General features: G+C 37.2%; 2 long non-coding RNA genes across 4 annotated transcripts in view; one reads left to right on the forward strand and one right to left on the reverse strand.

Annotated features, from left to right (window-relative positions):
• Nucleotides 1-25,018, reverse strand: part of LOC147349240 (uncharacterized) — a 352,149-nt gene that overhangs the window by 176,671 nt on the left and 150,460 nt on the right. The window lies entirely within an intron of this gene.
• LOC147349242 (uncharacterized) lies at nt 9,203-13,917 on the forward strand. Its single transcript, XR_015149732.1, has 2 exons — nt 9,203-9,392; nt 13,212-13,917. It is a non-coding gene; the product is annotated as an uncharacterized LOC147349242 (long non-coding RNA).

A 25,018-nucleotide genomic window follows, 5' to 3' on the forward strand; every position in this document is an offset into this window, starting at 1 on the left:
TGTCTTTGTTTTTATGTACATGCCTTAATTACTAAAGATGTTGGTCATCTTTGCATATATTTTTTGGACATCTATCTTTCTTCTTCTGTGAATTTATTATTGTATCTTGTGACTTACCATTATATATTTCTCTTTCTGCATTACTGATTTCTAAAAACATTTAATATATTCTGGACATTAATTTGTTGTTGGTAACATGAGTTGCAACTATCTTTTCTCAGTCTGTAAGCCTGCATTTTCATCTTTGTCACCTGTTATCCTACAGAAGTTTTGCCTCTTAATGTAGCAAAATGTATCAATATTTTCCTTCTCTTTTTGTGCTTTGTGTATTTAAGAATTATCTTCTACTAATTATATAAAGATACATTCTTTCTTTGGTTAAAGTTTTGGAACCCTGCCTTTGATATTCAGCTCTTTAACCTATCCAGAATATGTTTGTGAATGATGTAGTATAGAGATCTAATTTTCTCTTGTAGTATATAAATAGCCAATATTCTCAGAATTATTTGTTGAATAATTCCTCCTTTTCTTACTGATTTTATTATGATCTCTCTCATATATAAAACACCCTAATATATATTGGTCTTATTTCAATTTCACTCTTCTTTATTGGTCTGTCTGAGCAAGTACCTCACAGTTTTAAATAGCGCAGCTTTATATTACTGTCTAACATATGGTAAAATGATTCATCACCTATTTTTCCTTTTTCTAATCATCTAGGCTAAGGGCTTAGGTTTTTGTGTTGTGCCCCTCACACCAGTCAATTATTGGGTGCAGACTGCCCTCAGAATGGGGGGCTCCTAGCTTCCTAGGCATTTCTGGCCAACTTGGCTCCAGAGCCCAAAGGCAACACTGGAGAAGTGCACAGTTATAAGCCAGTAGCAGCAAATACCCACAGCAAAAGATGAGCACAGTGGCCTAGCAGAATGCACCTGAGTGGGATACTAACAGTCCTAGTACAGGGTCCTGTAAGGAAATAGATGGCACACTCAAATTAGGATAGATAGTGTAACGCAAAGGGGCTATTTAAAAGATGTGCTTGGGGGCTAGGTAAACTACAAGGGATGCAACTGTTAGTATTTCTAGAACTTGGGGGATGAAGGGATAGAGTGGTTAGTGGAACCAAGAAAGAGCAGGTCAAGTAAGGAAGCTGCTTTGCGAGATCAATGACCTTCATCAGCCTAAGGTGACTAGTCATGGGTGTGGGGCAGGGAAATAAATATCCCAATTTCATTTTCCTTCCTCCCTCTGATCTCCTGGTGGGTTCCGCATTTGCTAAGCCCAGTGGGAAGGTGGAGGAAGTTTCTAATAGTGTGCATACAGGACAGTCCCTGGAAAGGGCTCAAACAGGAAGGACAGAGAAGGAATATGGTGTGGCAAATGGACAATGCCCTTACAAAAGCAAATCAATGATGTTTCAGAGAAAAATGAGTCACCCTCTCTGAGCCATCTTTCCAACCCTATCTAAAATAATGTGCCTCCAACCTTTGACCTTTATCCTTTGTCACTCCTTTAGCCACTTACTCTATTTTTCTCCAAAGCACTGTTTACATGAAACTACATTAAAACTTCCACAAAATAATAAAGAAAAGCAAACACACGAATAGAAAGATGGGCAAAGTACAAAACTAAGCAATTCACCAAGGAAAAGAATAAACGTCTAACTACATGAGTAATGAAAGAAATGAAATGTATTGTAAAATATAATTTTCACTTATCAAACTGACAAATACTTAATATAGTAATTTCCAAGGTTAGGGTTTGAGGAAAACACACTCAGGTGGGAATTGGAAATTGGTATAACATTTCTGAAGTGTAATTAAAAAATATGGATCCATAACTTTAAACATGCCACTTACCTAAGAGGTTAGGGATATATTGTAGGAAATAATTCCATATGTGCTCAAAGATAAGAATTATTTACAGTAGTTAAAAACTGCCAACAATCTATATGCTCCATAACAGGAAACAGCGTATTAATTTCCCAAATTGTGTTCCTTAGACCACTAGTCTCATGAGATAAGAGATTCTGCTAAAATAATTCCACAGTCAATTAAATGTAAGAATTCCCTTGGAATGAAAGGGAAAAATTTACAAGCTGGGCGAGCATGGCATGATCTGTGTATGATTTCATGTGCATGTTCAGTCGTGTCTGACTCTGCAACCCCATGGACTGCAGCCCACCAGGCTCCTTTGACCGTGGAATATATCAGGCAAGAATACTGGAGTGGGTTGCCATTTCCTCCTCCAGGGGATCATGGCATGATCTACAGTCAAGACAAAAGCAAAGAAACTACTTGGATTCATCAGTGAATCAAAAACCATAACTTTAGTCTCGTTAGCTGTGTTCCAACCATCAGAATTCACAGAAGCAGGCTGCTTATGAAGGGGGTTTAACACCAGGTCAACACAAACTTGCATGTTTCCTGACAAGTGAGGGGGTGGGGTGGCCACCTTTCCTGCCACTCCCTAATTCCATTATTTTGGGGGTGGGTCCCCCAACACACCCTGGACCTGGCATGGGACAGCCACCTGCTGGGACCATGCAGACAGTAGTTTTCCCAATTTTGGTAGAGGTTCTTGGGTCCTGGGGGAAGGAAAGTGGGAGTGGTGGGCATTAACAGGGGAGCGAAAGAGTGGAGGAAAGGATAGAAATGTGTCCAAAACCAAAAAAAGGGACAACCAGGACCACTTCACAACTTTGCAAAGGGGTAATTCAACTTTATCACCACAGTGTCGCTTCAACACTTGAAGGCTGAGGGCTCATATCTGGTGTCAATTATCTAAGCCTCTTGGTTTCATCTGCTTCTTTCTGCTTTTACGTACATTTTTGCTTTTTCTTACTCCTATGTACCTTTGGAAAACTCAGACAGGAAAAAAGAAGTAATAATATTCAAACCCATCCACCATTTTATTACATTTTAGAGTGAAAGAAAAACATTCTTCACAGTGTTTCCACTGCAGAAGTACTTGCACAGATAATTGAATAAGCGAGCAGGGAAACTCTAAATGATTGTTTAATTCAGCACAATCAGTTTGAGAAATTAAATTTTTTTTTCTGACCTTAAAACTTTCAAATGTGGGACCCCAGTCAATAAATTTGTCGATAAATTGGTACCTATCTTTCTAAACATTTTTAAGAATACAGTTTTCCTTCTGAATTGACACAAACGATCCCATTTACTCAGTGAGAAATGCAAAGAGTAAGGTCTATTTTTGGCTCCTCTAGCAAAGCTGCTTTATAATACAATCTTTTTCTCTACGCTGCCTGGGATGGGCTAGGTGACATAAGATGTCTTTCTCATTTCTAATTTTACTATGTCTTTCAGCAAACAGCAGGTAAAACATTTTAATACAAGGCCATTTTCATTAAACGTCTAGTACAGAATATGTCCCTGAATTAAAATAAACACTAATAATACCAAAAAAGTTTGTTCATACAATAATAACAACCTTCCAAAATTACAGTGATTGTCATGCTCAGCAGTATAATACAAAATGCAGTTCTTATCTCCGAAGACACAGAATTTATTATTTTCCACCTACCTGGCATTTTAAAGCAATTGGAACCAGGTTTCTGAAAGAACAATTTAGTACCTTAGCTCTCACATACAAAAAATATATTTTCAGCAATTGAAATGACTCACTCAAAGTAGCACTTCAACAAAACACTGTCCACCCTGCCCTGGTAATTATGTCATGTCTGGTGTGTACTAATTCACACAGCGTATTATTTTCCTACATAATTAAGACTATTAAGCTGAATTCAGAGGCTGTCATATACCTACAGCCTTTAATTAATTACACAAGCATGCAAAGAAGTTACTACCAGAGTTAGACCTTGCCTTCACTCTCCTGGTGGGCAAGATGCTGAAGAAACAGGCAAGAAGGGTTGTCACCTGGAGATCTCCTTCAGTCACAACTATCTCTTCACCGGGAAACACTGCAAAGTCATTTCCCAGAAAGTGGACACTTTAATTCAGTGCCCTGCAATCTGTCACCATTGAACCACCAAGCATGACGAGTATATATTTTTTAAACATATAATGAGATTGGACACTTCATCATAGTCTCATCAAGGTGGAAGATTTTCCAATACACTTACTTTGGGCTACCTTTGGATACCATCTTTTCAGGGGTCATAAGCTAAGTAAGGAGAAGGAAATGGCAACCCACTCCAGTATTCTTGCCTAGAGAATCCTGTGGATGGAGGAGCCTGGTGGGCTGCTGTCCATAGGGTTGCACAGAGTCGGACATGACTGAAGCGACTTAGCATGTATGCATGCATTGGAGAAGGAAACGGCAACCCACCCCAGTATTCTTGCCTGGAGAATCCCAGGGACAGAGGAGCCTGGTGGGCTGCCATCTATGGGGTCGCACAAAGTCAGACACGACTGAAACAACTTAGCAGCAGCAGCAGCAGCAGCAAGCTAGGTAAGTCCAAGAAGATGCTTTCTCCATACTTTTTCTCTTCAAGGACCCCCAATCCCCATATTCATCCAACATGGTAGACCTAAGCATCCTGTGTGTTAGCCACATGTACTCACTACCACATATGAGAAGATACCCATTGACCTGGGCTGCAAGGGCCTTAAAGAATGATAACATTTCTACTTTCTTTCACACAACACCAATGCTGTGCTATACACCCAGTATGCCGGCCCAGGGCACTGCCCCAGAAGCACTGAAGGGAAGTAGGATATCTGAAACTTCTGACCCTACATAGCTTTACTACCTAGTTAAAACGTCTTTTCAAACAAGTCCTCAAAACCTAACAACTCTTTAGACATAATCTACTAAATTTCTCCGTGTTTTCCTTTTTAACTTTCTATAAAAGTTTCTTTTTAAACATTCAAAGGTTTCTGTAAATTTCTATTACAAAATAAAGATATACTTGGTATTTTACAATGACTTAATCTGGGGCAAATTTTACTTCTCTCTTTCACTACTCATAGTGAATATTCCATTATTACTCCTGTACTAATTATTACAGGAGTAATAGTCAAATCTGATTATTCAATTATCACTGCTGTACTAATCCTGTAATAATTAGTACAGAAGCAATAATCGAATCCTGCTGGTAAAACCTATGTTCCAAAACCCAGATGCTATGTCAGGAGAAGAGGGGAGCTCACTGCATGGAGAAATGCTATCAACCAGACAAATGCCAGGATATAGTACTATTCTGTGTATGTTCCTGCAACATAATTAGGAGATCAAGTATAAGAAAATTCAGAACTCTTTAATGTACTTAAAATCACTGTCATGAAGCAATGGATGGTGAATTTGCATGTGAAAGGACTGTGAACAGCATGTAGGAAGAATTGTGAAATTACTATAGTATTTATTATTATAACTTGGTGTCATGCTAGTCTCATTTTAGAATGAACTGTAAGAATAGATTAAATTAGTGCCATTTTCTTTCCTTGTTAACATCTTTGTCACAAGAGCAAGCTGTCAGAATTTTAGTATCTAATATAGTCCATGGATTATGTGATGGTTGACCATTTCTGAACTCTGGGCTTTCACTGGCTATTCACACCTCTGTCCTGCAGGCATGTGGGTTGAACACAGGAAAATAATAATCTTTTAAGAAACTAATCAGGTTGCAGACATCTTGATAAAGGTAGGAAAGACAGAGAATAATGTTACAATTTTTAAAAAGCATTTGACCTAAAACTTTGTCTCCTAGGAAAATGCTTTTAACCAATGCTGAAAGATACTGTTGGACACATGGTTGTAGAATAAGGTTGTAGAATACACTCAGAGATGTGTAATCTCACTAGCATCCTTCTGAGTTTTTTCACTGTCATAAGATAATGTACAGTGAACACTTCTCTGGGGGGTCAGGAGCACCATGGTCTAGTCATCCTCAACACAAATGATCAGAATCTGATGACCTGTTACTTTATTCATGTGACTTTCTCAGTTACTAGTTCCCTGGGCCTCAGTTTCCACTTCTAATGTGGATGCTGTATTATTTAGGGTTCTCCCGAGAAACAGACTCAATAGAATATAAAAGGAGATTTATTATGAAGTGGCTCACATAATCACAGTCTGAGAAGTGTCATGATATGTCTTCTGCAAGTTGGAGACTCAGGAAAGGCAGTGATGTAATTTAGTCCAAGTCCAAAGTCTTAAGAAATAGGGATGCTGATGATATATATCCAAGCTGAAGGGCAAGAGAGAATGATACTGCACTAAGTCCACAAATTCAAATACTACTCTAACCCAGAAATACCTCCACAGACAAATGCAAAAACAATGTTTAACCAGATATGTAGGCATCCCCCAATCCAGTCAAGCTGGCACAAAATTAACTATCCCAGATGTCCTTTTCCACTGTGATTTTCCTCTCCCATAGTGATGACGATCATAAGATTTGGTTTGCCCAGGAGTGTCCAACTTTGGCAGTACTTGGTTTGAACTTTGCCTCAGTTTAATTGTTAGCAGAAGCTTCTTTCACTCTCAAAAGCATCCCAGTTTGAACGACACATTATATGATCGCTCCACCCATAATGCTTTCTTACAGCCTCTCTGAAACTTTCACTGTTTACACTATATTGTACTGACATGTGGATATGTCTTTGCTCCCCTGCTAGATTATGACTTGAGGGCAAAATCTGTCCTCACTCATCTTTTTGGTTATCACAGGGCTTCAAATGGAATATGTGCCCAAAATATATTTTCTACATTAATTAAAATACAGAGTGCTAAATCATGTCAGTGCCCAAACTACAGTTATTAACACTTGTGAAAAAATTTGTACTAAAACTACATAATGTCTAGAAAGAAAAGATACTCATTTTATATTGAGAAGGTTGAACTTCACTGGAAATATCTTATATAGCAGGCAATAGGGCTGCTGTGCAGAATTTTCAATATGTACCTTGTATGAGGGCACCCAGCCAAGGGATGAGGGTAGCTGGAATGCAGCTTTACTCCATTTGTCATCTGATATGGTATTTGGGCTAGTGGAGACCTCCCCTTCCCCAACCTGTCTTCCAGAAGCCAATCCAGGTTTTATACAACCTGAAGCTTATACAACTGGGGGAAAGCTCTTTCAGAAAAATATAAAATTACAAATACAAGATTAGGTATGACAGTCAATATTAATTTAGAATATGAAATCATATCAAATTTAGAAAAGTTATTAAACTATCCCCAAATCCATAATAACATAATATTTGTATTAACTGCTTGACATACATCTATAATACTCTTTCCCTTATTTTTTGGCTGCTGAGTACTTTAGCAATTCTTTGTCATGTGGACACCCAGTTTTCCCAGAACCATTTGTTGGAGAAACTGTCCTTTCCCCCTTAAGTGGCTTCAGTGCCCTTGCTGAAAATCAACTGACCACATACATGAGGGTTTATTTCTAGGCGCTCAATTCCTTTCCATTGGTCTACATGTGTAGCTTATGCCAGTACCACACTGTTTGCATTACTGTAGCTTTGTAGTAAGTTTTTAAATCTGGAAATTATGAGTTGTCCAACTTTGTTATTCTTCTTCACAATTGTTTTAGCTTTTAGGGTCCTTTGAAATTCTATGTATTTCATTTCAAATTCAACACAGGACTATGGCATCTAATTTAACTATACACAGAAGTGATCACAAACAACATAAAAAAATCCCACTGAATCCAAAAAATCTGCATCCCAAATCAACTTTTGAGAACTGTTCAATACCACTATGATGCCACGCTACTAGAGGGGAAGTGTGATGGGTGGGAAGCCAAAGTGGAAAGAAACAGACAATGCTAGTAAAATACCTTCTTTCAGCAAGGTTTGCAAAGATATATGTCCATATGAACACACTTCTGGGGCTCCATGAGAGTGAGGTACACTGAAATTTAGCTTCACTATAAATTTGCCTTTTCATGTTCCCATACTATTTTTTTTTTAACAGAAACAGGAGATATGATTTAAAGCAGAAAGAACTTGAATAGAGAAGACTTTATGGGAATGTGAGAACAATCCTCAAACATCTAAATGACATCATAAAGAAGTAGGATTAGGATTTAACTATTCTGAATGGTGTTACTCTGGAGATACTGAATTTACTGGTTTCCATCTCTGAACATGATTCATTTAATCATCTAAATCTTAGGGGTATACTTTGGATTTACTTTTTGCCTTCTAGCAGCTCTGTGAAAGAAAGAAGGAAATACAGTCATTCATCTGAATATACCAACTATACAATCTTGAACAACTAGGTATGTGAACAAAGCTCTTAGCTCCTCAGTTAAGAACATTGTCAGTGAGGAAGTTCCCTTTTACATCTGTTTATATGTCCATTCGTTAATCCCCTATTATTCATAAGTTTCTTAAGAACACGAATTTTTCATCTTTATACCCCCACCACCTAGCTCAACACCAAGCTTACACTGGCTGCATACAGTAGGTACAAATATATGCATTTTTGAATCAGTCAAGGAATCAATCAATATTTAGATTACTAATCCACAACTTTAATTTTGTGCTTACTATACACAAGGCATTATGTCAGAAAACATATCTCCAGTCCCTCAGGAATCATATTTTAAGAAAAGAGTTATAGGGAGAATATGACAGTTAATTCAAAGGAATTGAATGGCTCTAAGCCAAATGAATAGATAATTAGAAGCTGCATGACCACCAGTTTCTGACCAATGTCACATTTGCTCACATGTGTCTAAAGACTGCAGAGTGCAGATGCTCCAGGTTTCTCTTAAAGAATCATCATTCCTTCAGTAACAACATGTGTGCCTACAGCATGACAGCACCAGGCTGCTCCCTACACTAGGACTGACACATCCCTTTCAAGTGGAGTTACTGTCCAGCTGAACTAGATACATGCAATGACAATTACAAGGTGACACTGGGATTCAGTTGCACCACTAAGCAGCTAATGTTCTTTCCCTGCTATGTTGATTTGGTTTATGTCTCTTGCAATTTGAGGGTGGCAGCAGCTACCCAGGTGAGGTGATTTGAGATACCATTCAGGAAAGAGCTTCAGACAGCAGTCAGCAACACCAGTCTGTTCTGTTAGCACTATAGGTGCTAACCTGGGACTTCAAAGCAGAGAAATTGAGACTTGCACAAAAATATTTTTAGTTAAATTGTTACAGACTGAATGTTTGTGTCTCCCAAAAATTCTTATGTTGAAACACTATTTCCAAAATGAAGGTATTTGAAGGTAGGACTTTTGGGAGATAATTAAGTCATAAGGGTGGAGCCCTCATAAATGGGATTAGTGCCCTTATAAGAAGCAGCAATAGAATTAGCTAGCTGTCTTTCTTCCCTGTGAGGACACAGTGAGAAGGTAGCCATCTACAACCAGGAAGAGGGCCCTCTCCAGAATCTAACCAATGCTGGCACCCTGATCTCAGACTTCCAACATCCAGAAGTGTAAGAAATAAATTTATACTGTTGATAAGCCTCCTAGTTAATAGTATTTTTATTCTAGCAGCCTAAACTGCATAAGACAATTGTTCTTACATTTTAATTTTTCTTTTATGTGTGTGCCAACTTTTGACCTTCAAATATTAACCATGCTCAGTCAGTACACATGCTCTTTGAGGAGGAGGTCTATAAAGTATTAGAAGCCAAAGCTCAACTGGCTAGAGCAGCACCAATCCAAATTTCAGATACACTAAGAGTGGGACTAAGAAAGAAAAATTATAGAATAAAGCAACATAGAAATGGATGCTGATTATTTGGGTTAGACAGAAAAGAGAAAGTAATGCTTTACTACATACAATCAATTTGATACATTCCTTAAAATAGAAATGTTTGTGTTTTAGATTTATAAACTTCAGTATTTAAAGAGAAAGGTTTAACTGTCACATCAAAAACTAGATGGTTGCTAAGTTTAATTGAAACAAGAAGAGGAAGTTTTTAGTGGAGTTTAGAACAAAAGGTACCCTAGATAACAGATGTGTGGCTGAGGGAATGCTGGCAGCCCTGGTTTGGCATCACAGCTCTGCCCCTTTCCAACTCTTTAAGTTTGAACACGTATTTAACCTCTCTGAGACTCAGTTTCCTCAATGGGAGGAAGGAGGATTATAATATTTGTGCTCTATATTATCGGATCAGATCAGTCACTCAGTCGTGTCCAACTCTTTGTGACGCCATGAATCACAGCATGCCAGGCCTCCCTGTCCATCACCAACTCCCAGAGTTCACTCAGACTCACGTGCATTGAGTCAGTGATGCCATCCAACCATCTCATCCTCTGTCGTCCCCTTCTCCTCCTGCCCCCAATCCCTCCCAGCATCAGAGTCTTTTCCAATGAGTCTACTCCTCACGTGAGGTGGCCAAAGTACTGGAGTTTCAGCTTTAGCATCATTCCTTCCCAAGAAATCCCAGGGCTGATCTCCTTCAGAATGGACTGGTTGGATCTCCTTGCAGTCCAAGGGACTCTCAAGAGTCTTCTCCAACACCACAGTTCAAAATCTTCAATTCTTCGGCGTTCAGCCTTCTTCACAGTCCAACTCTCACATCCATACATGACCAGAGGAAAAACCATAGCCTTGACTAGACGAAATAGAATGTCCTATTTCTACTTTAATTGACTTGGTATCCTAAGGTGGCACAGTGTTAAAGAATCTGTCTGCCATTTCAGGAGACTCAAGAGATGCAGGTTCGATCCCTGGATCGGGAAGATCCCTTGGAGTAGGAAATGGCAACCCATTCCATTATTCTTGCCTGGAAAATTCCATGGACAGAGGAGCCTGGCAGGCCAGAATCCACGGGGTCCCAAAGAGTCTGACATGACTTAGCAACTAAACAACAGCACTGAGTGCCTATTATTATATCATAAAACTGATAAGAGCATACATGTGTACTGTCCAGCAACAATAAGTATTTAATCCAAACAGGCAATCCTGGACCCTCTAGAAAATTATTCCATATAGTAATTTGTTATTAGGTTCATTGGGAGGTGCCATTTGTGAGACCCCACACGACAAAACCATTAATCAGAACTAACCACAGAAATAAGATAAAAGCCTGAAGCTAGCTCCAGGGCAGAAGCCGCCTGTTACAATCAGAATGTATTAAAACCGTGGACGCAGCAACTTCTTGTAAAGGCTGCAGGGGAGGGGTGAGGCCGTAAGCAAACAAGTTTTAAAGATCTTAGACAATATGCTCTTCAAATGAACCTAAGTAAATGCCTCTTGCAAGGTCAGATCAAGGGTGAAGAAATAAGAATTGGCCAAACACTAGAGCAATTTCCAGCTAAATAAAAAGCCAGATATTCTTTTCTTCACTGACAACAAAAAATACACTGAGACAAGGGGGTTGAGCATTGATGCCAAAAATGTATTTTCCATTCTTTGAGGTTTCTAAAGTCTCTTCTTTTATCCATTTTCTATTTTTCCTTGTATTGCCACTCTCTGTTTTTGTCAATGACCTTTCTTCAATCCAACTCAGCCTCCATCTAATGGCCTGAAGAGGACTTCTTCACATGATGGAAAGCTTTAGATTTAAGATCTCCCTCCTTCATTAGAGAGAAAAGTGAACAGCCTCTATGTGCTGGGTGTTAATGAACGTGGAGAAAGATTTTTTTGTATGTGTTTTACACATTATGTTCTTGACTCCTAGAGGTGCTACAATAAATTGCCGCGCTTCATTTACAAGGAGCCATAACAGAAGCAAAATGAGAATCTGGCGACAAATTGCTTCTCAGTCACCCTGGGTCAGGCAGTCGGGGCTAATGAGAAGAGGGGCTCTAATTTTAAACTCCTCCTCAACCAAGCCATTCCTGCATTAATGTTCGCTGTTGTAAATTGTAAAGTCAAATGAAGGAGCACTGTTGAAAATTAACCAGTATTTTTATCCTTCGAGTACCCAATAGAGCATATTTTGGCTTCTGAAGCTGGTGGTTATCGAAGGCGGCTCAGCGTACAGCAGGGGCACCAGCCTCCCCCGTGGATTTCCCCCTCCTTGACACAACACCACTCTCCTAATTCCTACTCCTTTTACATCCATGCCTTCTTTCCACCTTCACAAAGAAAAATCCACCGGCAGAACTTAAGTCGTACAGGTTTTCAACAAGATTATAACGTGGCCTCTAGAAGCAGGGTTTGAAACCAGCCTTTGTGGTCCATTTACCAAAATACCATATACAGGCGTTAAAAATTAGAGAATCATTATATCCATTTAGTCCTGCTGCATGCTTAATGATCTGTAATTGTGTATATGGTGGAAGAGCCAGTAAATCACCGACTTTGTGAGGGCTGGGAGCACTTTGTCCCTGGAAGCCTAAATCAGGATTTGAACAAATAATGAGAAACCCAGGCAGCACCTGCCTCTCACAAAGTACTCTCCTAAGCCCACATTTTGTCAGTTTATAAAAGCAAATAGCAGGCAAAAAGAGATGCAGGAGAAAGGGAGATATTTTATTAAAGTATGCAGTAGTTTGACCTTACATGGATGGCCAGGCAATGACTCAAAATTCATTGTTTTGGGGGGCTTTGGGTCATGTGTTTTAAGTGAGTACTAATGAAATGAAGTTCCTCTCATGTGTAATGTGTCTGTCCGGGTGCATTCTTCCATGGAATCACTACATAAAATACAAATTAACCACACTACCCTAGTCTAATCATTGTAATCAGTTATGTTTTCATGTGTACATTACTGATATATAAGGCTGTTGTAGTTCTTGTGTGTGGTTTAATTGCTTGTTTTTGCATATCTTGTGTGATTGATGATGTTCTAGAAATCTTTTCCCCTAAAGGAGACTTTGTAAATTACTTTGTTTAGATGCTAATGATTGTATTTCATTAGTGGCCCTCTCATCCAGAATCATCTTTAAATGAATGAATATGCCATAATTAAAAATCTGAATTATGAATTACTTTGAAAGGAGACAACATTGTCCCGATTTCCCACTGCGACACAGTGTTATTTCAATTATGTAAATATGTTTAATCATTCCCCTTTTGTTTTTCTAATTATTTAATATTAATGTTGCTTTACCCCTTTATTGCTACAAGAAGGGATATGGCATCTTAAATGAGAGTACTTAGACAAGTGATACACAGATGACTAGATTAAAGCAGACATTTATCAGAATGCATAACCCATTTCAAAAACAAACATGCTATTAACATTCATACTAATATAGCAACACTGGCTATAATTGCACTTCATGAATGTTTTGTCTGTACAAATCTAATGTATTCACAATGAACAATTTCCAATTATTGTTGTTTTTTCTTATAGAAAGTCTAAAACCCCTGGTGAAAGTTTCAATTATCTTGAGGTGTACATCTGAACCAACTATAAGACCGCCATTTTTTTCTACAGAAGGAAATTTGCAACTGCTCAAGAACTACTAGACTGGATGGATCCAACTTTCACCCGTCCACCTTTGAATCTTCAAAAAAAAAAAAAGAAATTGGGGCAAAAAAGAATGTGTTTTGAAGCACCGCTTCCCGCCTTTTTTTTAAAACTCACTCCCTGAAGCAGGAGAAATATTAGGAAATTTACTCTTCCACTCAACAGCTCTCACACAAGCCTTCAAGAAGCTATACTTAGGAGAGAAGCATGAGCCTAGCAGAGGAGAACCCTCCAGAGGGGCCATCACATATGACAGTCAACTTTATACATTCACACTTCAGACATCTTATTCAAACCAATTGCAGAAGGCTGGTTTGTTCTTTAGAAAGCACTGCACTAACTTTAATTTAGACATTTCTATTTTAGTGCAGCTAGACTACACAGGAGTATGTTCCTCTACCATTTAGTAATTTAGATACTTTCAATATTATTGCTAACTGACTCTTGAAGTACAAGAGCCTTAATTATGTTGGTTTAATAGTTTGTGCTTAAATATTGTTATTTGTAAACTAACAGTGGGAAATGCTACAACTTCCCCATGTTTCTTTTTTACTTCAATGTTACAATAAAATATGCCATTGTTGATTGACTGAAGTTTTATTAATAATATTTATAATATGAAGATTATAATTAAAATGTTTGATCTTTCTCTACATTTTAAAAGACCTCCTTTCCCAACCAATATTTTTTTCTAATCTAAACTCTTAACTTCAGCAATCATGGGAACAAAGATTAGAGATTAATATTTTATCTGGATATAACTTGCACACGAACATACAAATTACTTTGCTTCATCACGGGCTACACCCAAAAACACTCAATGACATCACTGTGTTTGGTATCAGTTCAGTTCAGTTGCTAAGTCACATCTGACTCTTTGTGACCCCATGAATCGCAGCACGCCAGGCCTCCCTGTCCATCACCAACTCCCGGAGTCTACTCAAACTCATGTCCATCGAGTCGGTGATATCATCCAGCCATCTCATCCTCTGTCATCCCCTTCTCCTCCTGCCCCCAATCCTCCCAGCATCAGAGTCTTTTCCAGTGAGTCAACTCTTCGCATGAGGTGGCCACAGTATTGGAGTTTCAGCTTCAATGTCAGTCCTTCCAATGAACACCCAGGACTGATCTCATTTAGGATGGACTGGTTGGATCTTCTTGCTGCCCAAAGGACTCTCAAGAGTCTTCTCCAACACCACAGTTCAAAAGCATCAATTCTTCAGTGCTCAGCTTTCTTCACAATCCAACTCTCACATCCATACATGACCACTGGAAAAACCATAGCCTTGACTAGATGGACCTTTGTTGGCAAAGTAATATCTCTGCTTTTCAATATGCTCATACACAGACAAAAATAAAATTATATTTATTCATAAGTTATAAAGAAAATTATGAAAATTATTTTCTACCTAATTTAACACATTTTATTTCTCATATCTTTTCTCTCATTGAGAAAAAAATTATACTCAGGAAACTATTTATCTCCCTCTAATTAAGAGAAACTTTTTATTAAGACAGTGTTTCATAATTAACATGATAAAGTTACAGGTTGTCAAGACGAAAGGAAGAAAATCCCAAAGTTTTGTGTAAATGACAAGAAATGATGAGTCTTTACCAGAAACATATTGATTTTAAAGGCTTTTTGAATAACAATCTCTGTGGAATTTTTCAGATAGAAATTATTTTCTAATATTTCAATTAGAAACTAATTTTAATTACTTTTTCTACACATCTAACTGGAAATACTGAAGTCTTCTAAAACCAATATAGAGAAAATCCAAAGAATCCCTTGAAACTAATGTTTGACAGCTAAAAGATACATTTTTCTTCTGATCAGCTCAACATTTTGTGAACTTGAAATTCATAGGAAGGAAATTCAAGAGAAAGAAATAGGAGATGGGAATTTATAGGAATCTGCAGTTGTTTTTTAGTCATGATTCTACTTGATTTTTAAAGAATAGATTATTAGGATTTGGTCCAAATGCATTATCAGGAAGAAAGATGGAAGTGTTGGGAGCTCCACATCTATATCATCACCTAAGTTATTTGAATATTTCCTTTCAGGAAAAAATGAAGAGTGAAAAAGGACCTGAAAAACGTATTCTCTGAGACATCAGGGCAGCTAGTGCCCCAAACAGAAGATTTTTGGACAGGCCATGGAACTGTGTGAGGGTGGCATGTCAGGGAAATCAGTCAAAGCAGGCAAACTATTTTCCATCTGAAAGCATCTCTATGTTTCCAATACAAGCTTTTTGAAGAAGCTGTAGATACGTAAATGGTCTTTCCATTCAGATCCGCCTCAGACCTAAGTATCCTAGTGGCTTGATATCAGTTACTGATGGAGAAAGAATTGAAAACAAAAGTACACTTGCAGTTGCACAAGCCTGGCATTTCAAGGGGATGATACTTTCTTATATAGTCTTATCAAACATGCTCTGAACATAAACCAGAGCCATAGAAAGGGTCCTAACCTCATCTCTCTAGAAAGTTCCTCCCTTAGAAGTGCTAAACTCATGGAAAACAACTTAGGAAGATCCAAGTTCAGGCCCCCATACTATCCTTCTCACTCCTACTCAAAAGGCCAGCCTGAGGCAGTTACACCATGATTTATCATTACAGTTATGGAAAAGCAAGGTAGAAGGGAATCATTTATCTCTCCCCCTGAGTTCATTCATTCAACAAATATGATTGAATATCTACAGTGAGCACTCAATCATAGTTGCTGAATGAATAAAGAAAACTCAAAGGAAATAAAAGATGCTTCACACCACTGTGCATTCCTGCAACAATGTATGAAATTCTAGTTGCTCTCTTCCTAACACTTAGGAGTGTCAGTATTTTTTTAATTTTAGTCATTCTAATAGATATATAGTAGTAACTCATCATGGTTTTATTTCCCTAAGTGGCTAATGATGTCAAACATCTTTTCATGTGCTTATTAGTTTTCATTATATCCTCTTGGTGAAGTGTCTTTCATGCATTTTTATCTGAATTATAAAATATAAAATATGTAATTTTCAAACATTCTCAATTTGTAGCATGTCTTTTCATTCTCATAAGTGTCTTGACACAAGAAAACTTTTAAAAATTTAAATCCAATTTATCTATTTTTTCTTTTGTGGTTTGTGCTTCTGGTGTCACATATATAAACCCATTACCAAACCCAAGGTCAACATAGATTTTCTTTTTACACTGTCTTCTAAAATTTTTATAGTTATATGTTTTACATTTATATCTACCATCTATTCTAAGTTTGTTTTTGTATAAAGCATGAGGTTTACATCAATAAATTTGTTTTTTTTTTTAATCTGACTGTGCAATTGTTTCAACATCATTTGTTGAAAAGACAGTCCTTTCTCCATTAAATTGCCTTTGCATCTTTGTCAAAAATCAATTAGCCATATTTGTGTGGGTCTATTTCTGGATTCTCTATTCTCTTCCATTGATCTATATGTCTATTCCTTTGCCAATACTATCTTGAATACTGTAGATTTATAGTAAGTTTTTTAATTGGGTAGTGTGCTTTTTCAACCTTTATTCTTCCTTTTCAAAATTGTTTTAGCTATTCAGGTGTCTTTACATTTCCATATAAATTTTAGAATCACTTTCACTATATCTGCAAAAAAATTCTATTGGGATTTTGATTAGTACTACATTAAATTTACAGACTCATTTGGGAACAACTGATATCTTTACTTCTAATCCATTAAAAAGGTAGGCCTTTCTATTTATTTAGGTTTTCTTTTATTTCTTTCATAGGAATCTTTTAATTTTCAGTATACAGTCTGGAACATATTTTGTTAGATTTATACACAAATATTTCATTTTTAAAAACACTTTAAATGATATTGATTTTTAAATCTTGGTTTACAGTTGTACATTGCTAGAATTCAGAAAAAAGATTGATTTCTATGTATTGGCCTTATATTCTATAACCTTGGTAAACTCATTAATTCTAACAGTTTTTCACAGATTTTCCTGCATAGGCAATCATACCTGAGAATAGGAACAATTCTTTCTTCCTTGCCAATCCATATACCTGTTTTTTTTTTCTTTTATCTTTTTTCTTTTTCTTATCTTATTGCACTGGCTAAGACTTTCAGTATAATGTTAACATTAGTAAGAGGAGCAGAAGTTTTTACCTTTTTCCCAATCTTAGGTATAAAACATTTGGTTTTCCACTATTAAGTATAATATTATTGGTAGATTTTCTTGTAGATACCTTTTATTCAGTTAAGGACATTCCCTCCAACTCTAGGTTGCTGAGAGTTATTATTGTAAATAAATATTATATTTTCCCAAAGGTTTGACTTCCTCAGTTGATTTAATTTTGTGGATTTTATTTTTGGAATTATTAATAAGGTGAATTACATTGACTGATTTCCAAATATTGAAACAAACTTGCATTCTCAGGATTAATAGCACTTGACTCTGGTGTACGATTCTTTTTGAATGTTGCTGAATTCAATTTGATAATTTTTTCTTGATGATTTTTTTTTGCAAGTATGTTCATGAAAGATATTGATCTGTAGGGTATTTTGGTAATGTTTTTCTCTGAATTTGCTATTAGTGTAGTGTTGACCTAATAAAATAAGTTTGAAAGTATTCCATCTTCCTCTAAATTGAATGGTTTAAATTCTTCATTTTCCCCATGAGTACAGTTTTGACTTTACATGCTACAATCATGCTAAATCACATATACACAAGATAAAAAGAGAAAACAGAAGAAGCGGGAACTGTGAACTTTGGAATCCCTTATAAACTGGCCAACTGGTTTGCTGTACAGTAGAGAATGTTAATTTGTCTGCTCACACTCCCTTCAGTTCAGTCAGTTCAGTTCAGTCGCTCAGTTGTGTCTGACTCTTTGCGACCCCATGAATCGCAGCACGCCAGGCCTCCCTGTCCATCACCAACTCCCCGAGTTCACCCAAACTCACATCCATCAAGTCGGTGATGCCATCCAGCCATCTCATCCTCTGTCCTCCCTTTCTCCTCCTGCCCCCAATCCCTCCCAGCATCAGAGTCTTTTCCAATGAGTCAACTCTTCGCATGAGGTGGCCAAAGTACTGGAGTTTTAGCTTTAGCATCATTCCTTCCAAAGAACACCCAGGGCTGATCTCCTTTAGAATGGACTGGTTGGATCTCCTTACAGTCCAAGGGACTCTCAAGAGTCTTCTCCAACACCACAGTTCAAGCATCAATTCTTTGGTGCTCAGCTTTCTTCACAGTCCAACTCTCACATCCATACATGACATACTCCCTTAGGCCAGTTCAGTTGCTCAGTCGTGTCTGACTCTTTGCAACCCCATGGACTGCAGCACGCCAGACTTCCCTGTCCATCACCAACTCCCAGAGCTTGCTCAAACTCACGTCCATTGAGTCAGTGATGTCATCTAACCATCTCATCCTCTGATGTCCCCTTCTCCTCCTGCCTTCAATCTTTCCCAGCATCAGGGTCTTTTCCAGTGGTCTGCAAGGAGATCCAACCAGTCCATCCTAAAGGAAATCAGTCCTGAATATTCATTGTAAAGACTGATGCCGAAGCTGAAATTTCAATGCTTTGGCCACCTGATGCGAGGAACTGACTCACTCCCTTAGCTCAGGAGCTGGGAACAGTGAGGAAGGGCATTGATAAACAGGGGAAAAGAGAAAAGCCAATGACATTTTTTCAAGTGGTTAAAGTTTTCCTGGATATAATTATAAACTCATGAACAAGTTGCCTATTCATATTCATCAGCTGACCATTATTATCATTATGTGACTCAACTTGGCAATGTACTCAACAGTCAAAATGGAGTTGTTTGTATTGATGGAAAATAAAACCAAATTCAATTATCTATACAATTATGTAGAGAAAATATTATGGACTGAGAAAAGTATTCCTATAACCAAGGTTTAGTCCCATGGTGGAAATAGTATGATTTTACCCTCTACCAATGTAGGAAAAAAGTCACATCTTGAACAGAAGTTAATATCTTGTTTTTATATAGAACTTAATACGTTTTCTAATATATTCACATGTCCTCAGAATAATCTTGTGAGACCATAAAGAAGACTCTCATTGCACACATTCTAGAATATAGAAATCTAGGGCTCAGAGAAGCTGAATGCCCAGTCACAAAGTGTCCAAAATGGTTCCTGAGTTCTACCTGTACTCTCTCCCCACACCCTGCTACTGTCAACATCACTCTTCTACTGTAAATGCCAGGCTTTATTTCTGAAAATTCCTATGATAAAAGTGTGGAAATAAGTTGATTTCCACTTAATGAACTCTATGGTGTTATTCACATTCTCTCTTTTAGACAGATTTGGATTTGTTTCAAAATCAAATGTGCTCAAAAATCTATGCTTCAAATTTATTTGAAAATCAACACATGTAGACTATTTTCAGAAACTGAAACTCTATCTCATTCTCTAGCTCAATATTTGAAATAAGTGTGGTGTTGGACCAGCCACCTAAATTCTTTAAGCCTCAGCTTTCTCACCTGCAAACTCAAGGTATGATACTACTAATACCTCTCACAAGACTATCATGAGGTTTATACAGGACACTGATTATTAAGCACTCAGCCCAGTGCTTGGTAGCAAGTGGAACAACCAGGATTTGACCCAAGTTTCCTGCTCTAAACCACATGCTTAATCTCTGCACTATAACTGCTTTGCTGGGATTACTTGACAAATAAGAATTGAAGAATAAATTGGAGTCAGATTGGGGAGAATACAGCATATTCAGACAAAATATTTGAGCTATAAACCATTGGCAGTTGGAGCCAGTGGATACTTTTACACAGAAATTAATCTATTAAAATAAGAAATCTAGGAAAATTATTCTGGAGACATGCATGGATAGGATGGATGGAAGTAATGGTGCATGAAGTTTGATTCATTAGAAGATATTTCACTTTTTAAATTATTGATAATATTAATAAATCAAGCTGATAATTACGAATACAATATTTTCATAGCAAGACAATATTTTTCTAATGTTAGAAGAAGTCAATTTAATTCATCATTTCCCTTAATTATCAGTTCTTACCTTTAGTAATAGATCTCTAAATACTCCCTCTACCAAAAGAAAGCTAAGATGAGAGTGAACAACCAACCAACTGAAAAGACAGCTCACAAAAAGAAGAATCAAACACAATTTTGGAGCTAGTCTTGACTTAAGAAACCAGTTTCCAAGAAGAATATAAAAATACAATATAAAACTGTAACATTGATATGTGCAGATAACTTCTATTTTAATAACATTCAAAAATAGATTTAGGGCTTCTCTGGTGGCTCAGTGGTAAAGAATCTGCCTGCCAGTGCAGAAGACAGGTTCAATCCCTGCTCCAGGAAGACCCCACATGTTGCAGAGTAACTAAACCCATGTGCTACAATAGTGAGCATGTGCTCTAGAATCTGGGAGCCACAGCTACTGAAGCCTGCGTGCTCTAGATCCTGTATGCTGCAACAAGAGAAGTCACTGCAATGAGAAGCCCAAGTACCTAGTGAGTAGCCCCTGCTCACAGCAACTACAGAAAAGCTTGTGCGGCAATAAAGATCCAGCACAACCAAAAATAAATAAGTTACTTTTAAAAACAGAAATAAATAAAAATAGGTTTATAATAGCACTGGAAGATTTAGCTCTCTCTAGAAGTTTTCACCACTTAAGCATGAAGGCCATTTTTAAAATATTTATTCAATAGAACATTTAAAAGTATTATAATGAAGGTACTTCTGGTATCTGCTGATTAAAGAAAGTAATTATAAAAAGTTACTATCATTTACAATAGCATCAACATGTACCTTTTAAATAGCATCGTATGTATGTGAAGGAGTGTCATTTAATCAATGTACATACAATGCCCAACATTTTTATAAACTCAAGGGCACTTTATAAATTCAGAGTCACTCAGGATATTGAAAATCTCTAAATTATTCTGTAATAAAATACTACCTTCAAAAAACATCAAGGCTACCTCTTGTTGCAAACTGTAAAAAGAATAAAAAACCAAAATTCTCTTTTCAATACAATGAAACCGTTAATACTAGTAAGTGAGAGTTCTCATAGTTCTTTCCAAATAGCAATATTCTTCATCTACTCTACTGCTCTCACGCCATCTTCTATCAATATTTGTTCTGGGGGCTAATTTAAAATCTTAGGGTCATTCATTTTATTTATTCTCTTAACATTTACTATGAGCTTAATAGGTTTCTGGCAGAAATAATGAGCTAACCAGTCCTAGTCCTTGCCTCACAGAAGTAACATTCTAAAAATGACAGACAATATTCCAAGCATAAACAAACGTTTCTGATAGTACCATGAGGGAAAAGTGCAAAGTGCTAGGAGCATGGAGGGCAGCAGAACTTGAGAGAATTTCATACTGGAAGTTGGTCAGAGAAGAATTCCCCTAGTAAATGACTTTTGAGCTAAAATTTGAAGGATGAGTAATGGTACTAGTAAAAATAAAATATGTGAGGAAAAGCATATGTCATTGAAAAATTAAAAGGTCAGTATATCTGGCTTCAGTAGTAGGGTGGATCCACAGACAAGAACCAGATTATACAGGGTTCTGTAAGTCACAACAAGGTATTTGGTCTTGATCTTCAAACCAATGGAACCCTCTTTTGGGTCTTTTATTTACCAACTGTGGGATCAAGACAATTCATTTATTCTCTCTGTGCCTTATTTTCCTCTTACATTAAGTAAAAATAAAATAGTAACTACTTTGTATGAAGATAGTGATGATTAATGAGATGGTAGAGGCCTAAACTTTGGCACAGTGTCAGACACAAAGTAAACACCATTTAATGTTAGCTATTTTTATAACAGTGTTATACTTTTTCTCTTTTGCCTTTGAGCTCAGTTGTATAGCTTTTTCCAAGTATACTAATAAGATCTTTTCTTTCCATTCTACTGTCACCCTACTGGATAGACAGGGACCCATCTTCATGTTATTTGCTTCACGAAAGTCTAGAAACCTCATGTATATAGGGATAGAGGAAGGAAGAGAGAAAGGAACTTGTTTAAGATCTACAGTAACCAATCAAAGTCTTGAAACAAAGATGAGTGTCAAGCTCAGTCAAAAGGGGACTTACTGCCCATTGTGGAGAGAAAACCCTCATCTTATGCCAGTAAGACCAACAATAATCATCGCTCTTGGTGATGCTAAGGCGAAGTTCTCCTACCAGTAGAGGCTGAACTGACTCTGGACACAGACTCCTGCTCTTTGCATGTTATCTTCATGCCTAGTTCCATTTTCTCAAGCCCACCAATCTTTCTCTCTCACTTGATCCTGTCTCTCATGCCCCAGACTAGAAAATCTTTCACAAGTTCTAGGAGGTATGTTAGTCAGAATGATTAATCATGATCGCTGGAGCAACACATACAAAAATCCCAGTGGCTTAACACAAGGCTTATTTCTCATTCACAGCACAGTTCAATATGGGGAACTCTTGACCAGCTACGTCTTAAGTCTGGGGAACCAGGTTACTCATCTTGTGGCTACACAATGTGGAGCATGTGACTTTCAAGGCCACTAAAGAACAGCAAAAGAAGACTAGTACTTCTTCTAGTCTTAGATACAAGATGTTTCTAGATACAAGATACTTCTAGAAAATACAAGATGTTTTTAAAGATCAAGTCTGGGGATTTCCCTGGCAGCCCAGTGGTTAAGAATCTACCTCGCAATGCAGGGGACGTGGGTTTATTCCCTGGTCAGGGAACTAAGATCCCATGTACCCTGGAGCAACTAAGTCTGCACGCCACAACTAGAGTTCACATGAAAGATCCACATGAGCCACAGCTAAAACCTGATGCAGTCAAATAGAAAGGATCAAGTCTAAAAACAGTATACATCATATTGACTAATATTCTATTTTACAAAACTCAGCCATGTTGTCCCAGATTTGTCTACAGAGGAGGCTGGAATGTGTAACCTTTCTGTGTGGTGAAAGAATATAAAGAATATGAAACTTTTTCTCTGTCAGTAGGTAAGGAGTCTTACTCTTTCTCAAGATGTTTTGTATGTGCCATGAGTCCCTTTATGTCCAGCAAAGCAGACTGGCAGAATTACTAAACATTCAAACCTATGCTTACTCTTACATTCTTGGCTAACGAAAAATGTTTTGTCACCATTTTAACAAAGGGAAAATGGAGATTCCCTCTGTTACGGAGAAACACGGGGTCAGCGGCAGACATGTTTGAGGAACCTCAAGTCCTAAGAAGAAAATGAACCCAAGGTGTCCCCAAGAATGATTGTTACCATTTTTAGAGGTCTTATGATATTTGAATCTTGATGCTAACTTGATATTTGAATTTAATTAATCTACTCTTTATGGTATAACAACTCTCTCTATAACCTCTATCATCAAACATAGTTATATAAAAACAAAACATACAAGGACCCAACTCTCAAAGAATTTATGGTCCAATGGAAGGAACAACATTCAAACAACTAAAGGTAAGAAATTTTGGTTATTTTTTAATTACTTAATTCAGATATTTATTTATGTGTTATAATCAGCCAGAAGTTTGTGGGGGAGTGCTTTCATGTCCTGGCCCCAAATTACTGAATAGTCTTCAGGGAATTTGGTAAAACTTAATGATAAGGAAATATTTTGAAATAAGATTGCATTAAAAACAAAAACACTCATTTCTAATTGATATCTAAAGATGGAAAGTTTAATCCCCTACAACTAGGAGACACAGAAGAAGTCCTATAGACCCATTAGACAACCACAAGAAGGATGTGAGGGCCCAGGGATGAACACCAGTTGAGAATTAATCTGTGAAGCTTAGCATTTCTTCCGATAAGGAAAAGGAGCTTGATCACTGCCAACTTACTGATAAAATGGCAAATTTTACTATAACTGAAATCCTGCTAAATAAAGTTAACTTTGAGAGCTCCACCAACCAATAGAATCATACAACTGGAATCAAAGAAATTAAAATGCACATGTATATAGGTGCTTTTGCTCTGCAAAATGCTGTCTGTTTTCCAGAAGTATCAGTAGCACCCAAGAGCTTGTCAGAAATATATAGTCTTGGGCTCTGCCCAAGACATACTGAATTAGAATTGCATTTTAATAAGTTCCCAGGTGATCTGTATGCACACTAAAGTGAGAGAAACAGTGATATTAAATAAACTAGGGCTCTGTAACAGTCTAGACTAGACGAGAGGGATGGGGAAGGAGGTGGGAGGGAGGCCAGGAAGGAGGGAACAGAGATATACCTAAGAGTGTATGATTCATGCTGATGTTTGATAGAAACCAACACGATATTATAAAGCAATTATCCCTCAATTAAAATTAATTAAACTTAATTATTAAAATTTCATGTCTCCACATACATTTGGAATAATACTTCTAAGAATATGCAGAGATATATAATCCCCAAACATGTATACTTCACTTCAATATAGCATTTTGCTTTCTGACATTTCCCATCTATTATGAAACAGATGAGAACTCCCTACACAAATAAGCAATATGATTCGATTAAATTTTAGCATTTCTAAAAACAGATGGCAAAATAGTTTAATCCATGCAAATAGGTTCAAACAAAAGCAAGAAGATGATAAACAAAAATGGGGGAGTGTATGTCTAGGTAGACACAGAGATTTATGATCTCAAATTTTGTGTATATATCGATAAATGTCAGTTTTTTCTTTTCAGGGGTTTTCTTTCATTACTAAGGGTACAAA

This window comes from Bos grunniens, chromosome 21, assembly GCF_055505025.1.
Source record: "Bos grunniens cultivar Pamir isolate PY7600 chromosome 21, Bosgru_T2T1.0, whole genome shotgun sequence".
Classification (NCBI taxonomy): Eukaryota; Metazoa; Chordata; class Mammalia; order Artiodactyla; family Bovidae; genus Bos; species Bos grunniens.